Here is an 11116-nt window from a genome sequence, read left to right as displayed (position 1 = left end):
TGCCTCCCAAGAAGCGCTTGTTTAGGGTCTTTAGCTCGACCACCTCATAAGATTCATCTAAATCTCGCTCTTGGAGGGGTAAGATATTTCAACACCCTCCTACCGAGAGCTCTTATTATGGAGGGAGCTTCTAATATAGGAATTACAAAATGAAGTATTGCTCTCTCCATCTTCGTCTTCTTTGAAGTTCTCTCAGGTGGTCGAAGACGGTTCAGTGTGAGCTTCCAATTATTAGCCCAAGTGAAATCTACACATGCAAAGAAAATACAAATCTCCCACAAACATATTAGATAAGATAGAGCCATAACCATATTAAGATAAGTAGAATAAGAAATAAAAACTGAATCAAATCTAGCAAAGTCAATAATAGATACCTCTATAAAATTTTCCAAAAGATCACAAGAAATACTAACCTTACTTTGCTGAGAGATACCTGAAATTTCTAAACATGTAGATATGACTTCCTCTAAATCAAATGATGGTTCTAGCTCTGGCTCAGGTGTTGATGATATCAATGATGGTGATTCTTGAGACTCTGCTAGCTCTACAAAAGTTCCTACACATTGTTCCATAACATGATCAACTCTTACAACCTCTAAGGGTTTTATGAACAAAGGTGGTAATCCTTGAGATACTACTTCCACAGCACAGCTCCCTACATATTCTTCCATATCATCATCATCAACACATACATAAAAAAATAAACCAACATCTATATCCTCAATAGGAGAATCAATAACAAGAGGATCAATAACTTCACTTGCAATTTTAAATTGATCTACCACATCACATTCATCATCTGAAAATTTAATGTCACTATAACACCCTATAAAATTTGAAGGCAGATTTGAAAATTTATTTACCACTGCATTATCAATAAAATCCTCATCTGAAGAGTCCTCATCGTCATATACATTCAAAAATCTGCACTCAACCATATTAGTGTCACAGGATTTACCGAAATCTTTATTTTCATTGACCCCCACTAACCTTTATGGAAAAGGAACCCTTAGTGAAAGTCCTAGGAAAGATTGAACTTCCTTTTTCTCAAATTCCCTTTGAGCTTTTGGAGGAGGTCCAACTTGCTTATCTAGTGTTGGTGTGATCAATAACCCAACATCGTCACACCTTTCACTAGATCTTGTCTGCGAAAGAGGGAGATCTCCTTTAAACCATTTTGAAACAATACTTTCAATCTTTGCCCCCAAATGTTTGAACTCCCCGTTCTGTGAATTGTGATTCTCAAGACTCATAGATGGTTGAGTTACAATTTATTTGGCAGGCTCTATAGCATTTATGGCTTGCACTTCATGAATGTTTGAGGGAAATTTCATCCAACTTATGTTCGACCATTCATGGAGGTTCAATATCACTTGATCAATTAACATATATGCTTTATCTACACTTTTGTCCATAAAAGATCCTCCAGCTGATGAATCCAATAAACTCTTGTCTGAGAAAGAAATTTCCCCATAGAATATGTGCATAATCAACCATTTTTCAAAACCATGATGAGGTCACTGTCTTTGAAGACTCTTGAATCTATCCCATGCTTCAAACAATGATTCTCCATATGCCTGAGCAAAATTTGTTATGCAATTCCTCATATACATGTTCTACTTTGAGGGAAAAAATAATTCAGAAATTGCTTCTCAAATTGCTCCCAACTTGTGATACTTTGAGGATGGAGAGAATATAACCAAGTCCTTGCTTTATCCTTGATACTGAAAGGAAATGTCATTAATCGAATTGCATCTGCTGACACTCCTTCACATTTCACCATATCACAAATCTCTAAAAATGTTTCAAGATGCAGATAAGGACTTTTTGATATTTCTCCTCTAATTTTGTGACCTTGTATCATGGAAATTAACTTTGGGTCTAGTTGGAAACTTTCTGCTTCAATTTGAGGTTGCACAATGGGAGATAAAAATCTTGCAGAAAAGGGTGTAGAAAAATTTCTCATGGGCCTACTTGACATGTTAGTGCTCATGGATATTCAAAAAAAAATTATTAGAAATTGAAGAATCAAAGACAAGAAATAAAATGAAAAAAATGAAAAGCAAGAAAGAAAATGCAGAATTTAAATTGCAAGAAAGAAAGTGCATAATGAAAACAAGAAAGAAAAGACAAAAGGAAAAAAGAAAAATGTTTAGAATAATTCATATGCTAATCAACTAATGTGTTTATAAGTTCTTGTTATTCTTGATGCCTTTACGAAGTTTGATCTTCTCATACACAAGAACCATATTGCAAGATATGTTTACAAAAGAAAATTTTAAATCAAAAGAAAAATAGAGAAAAGCTAGACTAGAATGCTAGAAATCAAGAATGCAGAATTAGAATTAGAATTGCAACAAAATAAATTGTCAAGAAGTAGAAAGATATGTAAGAAAAACATAATTATAAAGATTAGTTACAACTATGCTAATGAAAAGAAAAGTTATGTTTAGTCTAACTCAATTGATAATCTCTAATGTTATAAGCGTAGTCCCCAGCAATAGTGCCAAGAGCTTGTTAACGTTCCGCAAGTGTATGGATACGTTGTCAATAATAAAGAAAGATATCGTATGCACAGGGACTAGTTATAGTCACCAAAGATATCTCAACACGAATTAGCTAAACAACTAATCAATTGATTTATACAAGCTAAGCATAGAAGTAAAAGCGTAGAAACAAGAATAAGGGCTATGATAAAAGGATGTTCTAGGAGTTTTGGTTTCTTTGTAATATTATTCAATGTAAATGATCTACCAAATCTTATTCCTTAATTGTTCATCATTTGTAGAAGATTATTGATTCTCTCTTGCAATAGACAACCGGCCTAGGACTAAAGTCTATATCTAATGTGATCAATAAGGAATGATTCCTATGATGTCCTTACACGGGTTTGCCTGTCACGTACGTCCCTCGGATAATCAATATAGAAATTCATTACTTCTCAACCATATCAAGATATAAAAGAGTAATGCATACAATCTATCCTATCCCCTTGAATGACCTTATTTCACCTTCAAGATTATCCCTCAATCGTCCTTACACGGGTTTATCTGTCATGTGCGTCCCTCAGATAATCGAATGAGGAATTACCTCTACAAGATCCACAAGATACTCAAACATTCAATCAAGTATGGTAATTAAATCCAATCGCAACAATCCATACAAGATCAAATAGATACAAACAAGACAAAATCATAGAAATAGGAAATTGGCAAATCCACAAGAGTTTACATCAAATCATATTACAAATACTCCCTCCATCCGAGAACAAAGAGATCTAATCCATAAAACAAGAAAAGAAACCCAAAGATAAGAAGATCTTAAGCATTTTGATCCCAAAATCCAAGAAGAGAAAGGGAAGAAAAACTTATCTACGATGAAGAACGATTTTCGGATCCAATCCTAGATCTCGGAGTCAATTCGTTGAAGCTCCACCCTTAGATTGCCGGAAAATCCCTCCAAGAAGGTGAGGAATCACCCAAATCTTGTTCTCTCCCAAAAGGGAGAACTCCCCTTTCAAATGGTGAAAGAAACCCTTATATAGAGCAGAGATTTTGGGTGCCACACAACCCCGAGACTTGGCCGTGTGTGAGACACGACCTAGGTCACTCTCTTCACTGCCCATCTCACATGGTCGTGTGATGCACACGACCGTGACATGTTCTGCCACTACCATCCTTGCACGGTCATGTAGATCTACACGACCTGTGCTGCCTCCAGCTTTGGAACTCATGCACGACCGTGTCTGGGACACGACCACGGCTTGTTTGGCTTATGGGAAAATTGCACGACCGTGTCTGGGACACGACCATGTACTTCTTTGGCTCTAGAAGGTTTGCACGATCGTGTCTGGGATACAACTATGTACTACTTTGGCTCTGCAAGGCTTGCACGGGTGAGCATCACCACACGACCTAGGTTAATCTACCAGACATGGTCGTGTGGCACTCCAAGATGGTGTCTTCCTCCTTTCGTTAGCTTGCAGATTTGGCCTTAATCACAAATTCTTCTCTAAATACGATTCCTACGTACAGAAAATGCACAAAAGCATATCTCTGAACAAAAAGAGTAAATATACTAAAAGTAAAGCTGGAAGTAAAAAATGCATAGATAAAGCATGCGCAAAATATGTGAATGTGCGTCAAAAATAAGTGTATACAATCTACGCACATCAGTTAGACGAAATATGTGTGAGGTCAATTCATGTAAATATAGAGTTTTGTTCATTATGTAGAGGAGATACTTTAGTTTGTTTAACTAAAAATCCTGTAACAGAGGGTATCCCCTACTTTTTAAGGTATCACCCTTGAAATGAGAGGCAATTCCCTATAAGAAAAGCTAATTAAAGTTTGGAGGGTTTCTCCTAAATTAATATTAGGAAGTGACTTGTGTAATCTAGCGATTGTATGACCGGGGGAGGGGGCTTGTGATAGAGGGTTTCCCTTTAATCGGACTTTTTAAGTTACCTCTTCTACTTAATATCATTAATCTACCGTTAGAAAGTAAATCGGATAACTCTAGCGATTATATGACCGGGGGGCCTTAGAGTAGCCCTTTAACTAGACTTTCTAGAGTTGCTTCTTTACTTAATAGCATTAGAACTTAGGTAAACTCGTTGGTGCAATCTTCGATGGGTTGATCCGAACTTTAGTTAGAAATTCTATAAAGTGTAAGCATGGGGATAAGGAAATGAACAATGTATAGGGACATTAACCAATATTATAGTGAAACTGAACTCCTAGAATCAATCATTCCCCCAATCACTCCTCTCTCTTTCCTAACTCTCTCTCTCTCATTCTCTTTTGCTTTCAACCTTTTCCAACCAACTTCCAATTGTCTAAATAATTCACCGTACAATTTCAACTAGTATTTAATCAACAGTCCCTGTGGGATTGATATTTTTATTACTTGATGATAATCGTGCACTTGTAGATTATACAACATAAGCTCATCCCCTCTCAAGATTATTTGTCCTTCTCTCTCTCTTGTTTTCTCAACTATCTCTCTCCTTCTCAATCTTAGCTCTCAAGATTTTTCTCATCCTTCTACCATCTAGATAATTTACCGTGCAAAGTTAACTAATACTTAATCAATTGTCCTTATGGGGTCAATATTTTTATCACTAACAATGTAACCGTGCACTTGCGATAGCGTAACAATGTTCCTCTTTGCCCCTTCACAAACTTCACCATTAGAGGGGCAACACCAACAATATTGACCCCCAACTTATGCTAGTTGATCTCCATGTCTCATCTCTCAGAGGATACTCTACAACCACCACTTAAAGAGGAGGAAAGAATGAAGGGGCCAAATTAGGTGAAAAGAGACACCATCATTCATGTTCATGAATCTAGCTCATGTACAAGTCAATATTTTTGTTTGATAATTAATATCAGAACAATCCATCATTACTTAAAAAATCTTAGATATTAATTTCTCATTCACTCAAGAAATTAGTATACAATAATCTACTCATGAAATACTATTGGAAAATAAAGATTAATTACTCACCAACCTACGTTCCTTAAACTAATTTTCTAACAAATCTCCCTTTTCTCTTGTTGTAGGAAAAGATGATTATGCTTATTCTCATAGGTTGGAGCAGTTAGTTCATGTATGTGTATTGTTGCCAACAGACCTGGGGTCGATTTCTAATCAGTGCAGAATGCTCTGTTAGTTATTTTAATCCCTCTTTGCATGTACTACTATCGTTAGGTGAAATCTTCAATGATTCACTTTCATTTTAAATAGTAGGGGATCACTCTAAAAGGAGCTGGAGATGACAATTTCACCTGTTTTTTTTTTTTTTTTTTGCTGTTAATAAGTGATTATACGTATTTTCAATATCTCCTGTAGTCCGTTTTTAAATTACATGAAGGAAAATAAATGACGGATTAAGAGATGAGAGTTTTTTTATTTTTTTAAAGAATACGTGCTTACCGAGAATTAATCATTGGAGGAGAGGATTACGAGTGAAGAAGAACATGGTTATAGCGACAAATGTAGCTTCCGGGAAGGTGGAAAAGATTCCAGGCCACAACGGTGTCCATGTTTGACCTTTGTTGGCATGCAAAAAGCAAGCCTCGACTAGTTCAGTTCCTGATAGAGAAAGACAAGATTGGACCTTCCTTGGAAACAGCGACAAAGGTAGCTTCCCGGAAGGTGGAAAAGATGACGAGGCCACATCGGTGTCCATGTGTGGTATTTGTTGGCATGCCAAAAGGAAATCTTGATTACTTCATCATTCTCAAGCTGAACATGCGCACCCAGAAGAACCTTTGACTGCTAATTCCACACCTTACCACTCTTATCGTTGACCAACATCAAGAAATGATCTGTTAATCTCTCAATAGCAACTGCTTGTGCATTCCAAGGTAAACTCTCTACTTTTAATCATATAACTTTACTATCATTCAAAATACTTCGCCACTCTCAAATGAAGGATTCACTTAGAAAACATAAGAAATAAGATGTTAGACTACTATTTTAACCTCAATTAAATATATTATCAAATATTAAAAATAAAAAAAATAGTATGAAATCGACCTCCGATCAAGATTGACAAGGTTGACTAATCTTAAATTGACTCGAGTTGAAGTTTTAATATTATATTAAGTATATCAAGATTTACCGAATACTTTACAAAGTTCAAATAGGTCATGATCGACCTGACATTGGCGGTCACAAGTCCAATATGGAGTTGGCACGAGACGCAAAGTTCAAGTGGGTCACAATTGACCGGACATTTATTGATCGAAAGTTCGGGGTGAAGTCTTGGCAAGTCATTAAAGTTGATCGAATGTTAGACAATGAGAAAGTCCTAAGAGGTTAAGATTAAATAGATATTAGGCAACGAGAAAGTCCTGACAGGTCAAGGTTGACTGGATGCTAAGCAATGGAAAGTCTCGGCATGTTAATGTTGACTGGATGTCGAGCAAAAGAAGTTCTAGTAGGTTGAGGTTAACTGAATACCAAATAAGATGAGAATTCAGCTTTCGTAAACTACAACATGAGTATTAGTCATTGATAAAGTGTATCAATCGATTAATGGTCGCAAAACCTCAAAACCTTAAAAAAAAATATGGTTGTTACAGTACTGCTACAGTAGCCATGAACGTAACAACATTTTGCTACCATAACAATCAACTAATAAACACTACAGCAACATACAGAAGTTTCAAAATCAATCGACTGCTCAATTTGATTTATAACACCAGTTGATTGATGTTTGATATTAGTCGACTGATATCTATTAGAAACCAAACAAAAGCAAGTTGAAGTAGATCAATTCAACTGTGCACTACAACAAAAACCCTCATAGAAATCAGTGGAACAATAACGGTTTTAAGCAAAAAACCGATGTCTTTGAGTATTTTACATCGGTTTTTCCAAACACCGGTGTCTATGAGCGCAGATTTTAGCTCATAGACATCGGTTTTTTAGGCGATGTCTATGAGCGCACTTTTTTCGTTAATAGACACCGATTTTAACAGCGGCTTTTAAACCCTGGTGTTAATGAACCAAAATAAAATATTTTAATTTTCCCACCAGCCAAAATTTGCAACACTGTGAAGTTCCCTCCAAACCTAAATCTATATCGCGCCCCTTCTCCGCGCGACCATCTCTCTCGCCTAAACCTAAACCTAAACCTCCGACCATCCGACCATCTCTCTCAGCCTAAACCTAAACCTCCGACCATCTCTCTCAACCTCATCTCCCTCTTCCCCTTTCCTAGATCGATGCCCCTTCCTCTCCCGATCAGGATCAAGACACGACGCCCTTGCTTCTCCGTCCAACCACACCGCATCTCCTCCAACTCCTCCATTTGGTTGAGAAGAGGAGGCCTTCTTCGCATTCCAGTAGTTTTTCCTTCATCCATCTCCGGTCCAGCATTCACTGCCACTGCTCGAGTCCTTCTTCACATTCCGGTAATTTTTCCTTTATACATCGTCGCTACTGAATTTCTTCCTCATCTTCGACAGTTTCATCTTCTTGATCTCTTGTTTGCAAGTATTAATTGATTGATGCATGCAATGTGTTTGATGAATTTCCTCAAACACTACCTTGAGTTGATTTTATCATTTTTGTTTGATAGATTGAGGAGTTGTTAGTTCCTGTTGCTAAGTTAGTTTTATGTAATCCTTGAACTATCAAGTTTCTTTTATGTCTATGCTAATTCTTTTCACTGATATGTCATGGTTTCTGGTTTAGAAATTTATTGGTATAATGATGAAGTAGTTGGTTTCTGGTTTATGAAATTTATTTGTATCATTTTCTTGGTAAGCGTAGTTGGTTTCTTGGAGGACCTGCATAGTTAATTTATTTGTATAATGATGGATTAAGAATTTTGGCTCATTGTTGTAATTGTCTTGATATTTTTGATTGATTTTAGATTCATTAGTACAACAAAATGGACAAGGCATGGATGGCAAAGGATAGATTATCACATGAGTTTGAACTTGGACTAGAATCTTTCTTGCAATTTGTGCTGCAACATGCTACTAATCCTACTAGTATACCTTGTCCTTGTACGAAATGTGGCAATCTATGGAACAATAATATTAACAGCATAAGGGCACATGTGTACTGTAATGGTATAGACTTAACATACAAAAAATGGATATGGCATGGGGAAGAATCTGTATTAGGAGATTTAAAGAAAGAGAATGATGCAGCTGGAGAAAGTGAAAACTATTTTGCTGATAAACCTATAGATATGGTACACGCTGCATATGAAAGTTCAGAGAATCCAGCTCAATTTATAAAATTACTTGAGGATGCTGAGAAACCCCTATATGTTGGGTGTACTAAATTTACAAAGTTATTTACAATTGTGCAATTATATAACTTGAAAGCGAAATACAGCTGGAGTGATAATAGTTTTACTGAACTACTTGTCTTGTTTGGAGAAATGCTTCCCGTTGACAATGAATTACCTTTATCTTTATATGATGCGAAGAAAAACTTATGTGCAATGGGGATGACTTATAAGAAAATATATGCTTGCCCTAATGATTGTGTCTTATACTGGAAGGAGTATGAGGATTTTACCGATTGTCCTACTTGTGGGTTGTCAAGGTGGAAGTTGGCCAAGAATTCTAGGATAATTGAAGGAGTCCCTGCAAAAATTTTATGGTACTTTCCTCCTATTCCTAGATTCAAAGAATGTTTCGGAGCAAGGAAATATCTAAGGAGTTAATTTGGCATGCTAATAAAAGAGTATGTGATGCCTATATGCGACATCCCGCTGATGCACCTTGTTGGAGACTTGTGGATCATAATTGGCCAAATTTTGCTTCTGAGACAAGAAATCTAAGGTTGGCCATAGCAACTGATGGGATCAATCCTCAAAGTTTGATGAGTTCTACATATAGTTGTTGGCCAGTTATAATGATCACCTATAACCTTCCTCCATGGTTGTGTATGAAGAGAAAATATATGATGCTCACGTTGTTGATTTCTGGTCCTAAACAGCCGGAAATGACATTGATGTGTACTTGGCGCCTTTGATTGACGATTTAAAAGAATTATGGGAAGTTGGTGTTGAAGCATATGATGCACACTGAGAAGAAAGATTCTTGCTTAGAGCTGTCCTATTGTGGACAATTAATGATTTTCTGGCATATGGAAACCTGGCAGGATGCACTGTAAAAGGATATCAAGCATGCCCTATATGTGGTGAGAAAACTTGTGCAAAAAGGTTGAATCATAGTAAAAAAATGTCATTTGCAGGTCATAGATGGTTTCTTCGTAGAGATCATCCTTATCGAAGGTAGAAGAAGGCATTTGATGGGACACAAGACTTTACTATGGCCCCAAAACCACTAAGCGGTGATGAAGTTTTAAAAAAAGTAGAAGGAATTACATGCCGATGGGGAAAAATTAGAGCAAATCTTCAATCAAAGGAAAATGATGGTAAGTCCTACTGGAAAAAGAAATCGATATTCTTTGAACTTGAGTATTGGAAAGATCTGCATGTTCGACATGTTCTTGATGTGATGCACAAGAGAAAACGTTTGCGAAAGTTTGATTGGTACATTACTTGATATGCCAGGAAAGACAAAAGATGGAATTGCAGCAAGAAACGACCTAGTGGATATGAAAATTAGGGGAGAATTAGCACCACAAAAAGGGGAGAAAAGGACATTTTTGCCCCAGCATGTTATACATTAAGCAAGGATGAGAAAAGAAGACTTTGTAATTCATTGTTCGGAATTAAGGTTCCCACGGGTTACTCCTCCAACATCAAAAACCTTGTCTCAATGAAGGACCCAAAACTGGTTGGTCTTAAATCACATGACTGTCACACCTTAATGCAACATTTGCTTCCAATTGCCATCCGTGGTGTTCTACCCAAGCATGTCAGAAATGCTATCACAAGGTTTTGTTTCTTATTCAATGTGTTATGTGACAAAGTAATAGATGCCTCAAAGTTGGATAATGTACAAATAGAAATTGTGACGACGTTGTGTCTATTTGAAAAGTATTTTCCACCTTCATTTTTTGATATAATGGTTCACTTAACAATTCATCTCGTGCATGAGGTCAAGTTGTGTGGACCAATTTGGTAGAGATGGATGTTTCCATTTGAAAGATATATGAAAACATTGAAAGGTTATGTGCGGAATATAAATCGACCAGAAGGATGCATGGCTGAATGTTATATTGCTGAATAAGCTGTAGAGTTTTGCTTAGAATTTCTATCTAATATGAACACGATAGGGATTCCATCAAAGCATCGTGAAACAATACTCACTAAGTCCTTGTCAGGTGCCAAGGTGCACTTCTGTTGTCACGATGAGTGGGAACAAGCACATCATTATGTATTGGAAAATGAAGCTGAGGTTGATCCTTACATTGTGTAAGTCCTCTAGTTCAGTAATAATCTCCTGAAATTGTTTAAAAATATATCTGATTAATCTCTTCAAAATTTTTTGATTAGGGAACATATGACACACTTGAAGCAAAAATTTCCTATTAAAGGTGCAAAGTGGTTACAAGATAAGCACCACAGAAGTTTTATTTCTTGGTTCCATGAACATGTAAGTACCATAAATATTAGCATGTTTATTATTGAACACAAGAACTTTAAGAATTTTAATAATTAAACCCCCTT

The 11116-nt window shown here is 36.4% G+C and overlaps 1 non-coding gene across 1 annotated transcript; it reads left to right on the top strand.

The window, feature by feature from the left end:
• The first annotated feature begins 1503 nt into the window (after positions 1–1503).
• Positions 1504–1609, top strand: LOC122003133. The gene has a single exon (XR_006117805.1). It is a non-coding gene; the product is annotated as a small nucleolar RNA R71 (small nucleolar RNA).
• The last annotated feature ends 9507 nt before the right edge of the window (positions 1610–11116 follow it).

Source organism: Zingiber officinale, chromosome 7A (assembly GCF_018446385.1).
Source record: "Zingiber officinale cultivar Zhangliang chromosome 7A, Zo_v1.1, whole genome shotgun sequence".
Taxonomy (NCBI): domain Eukaryota; kingdom Viridiplantae; phylum Streptophyta; class Magnoliopsida; order Zingiberales; family Zingiberaceae; genus Zingiber; species Zingiber officinale.
The sequence above is the reverse complement of the archived record's forward strand: the minus strand, read 5'-3'. Positions and strand labels throughout refer to the sequence as shown.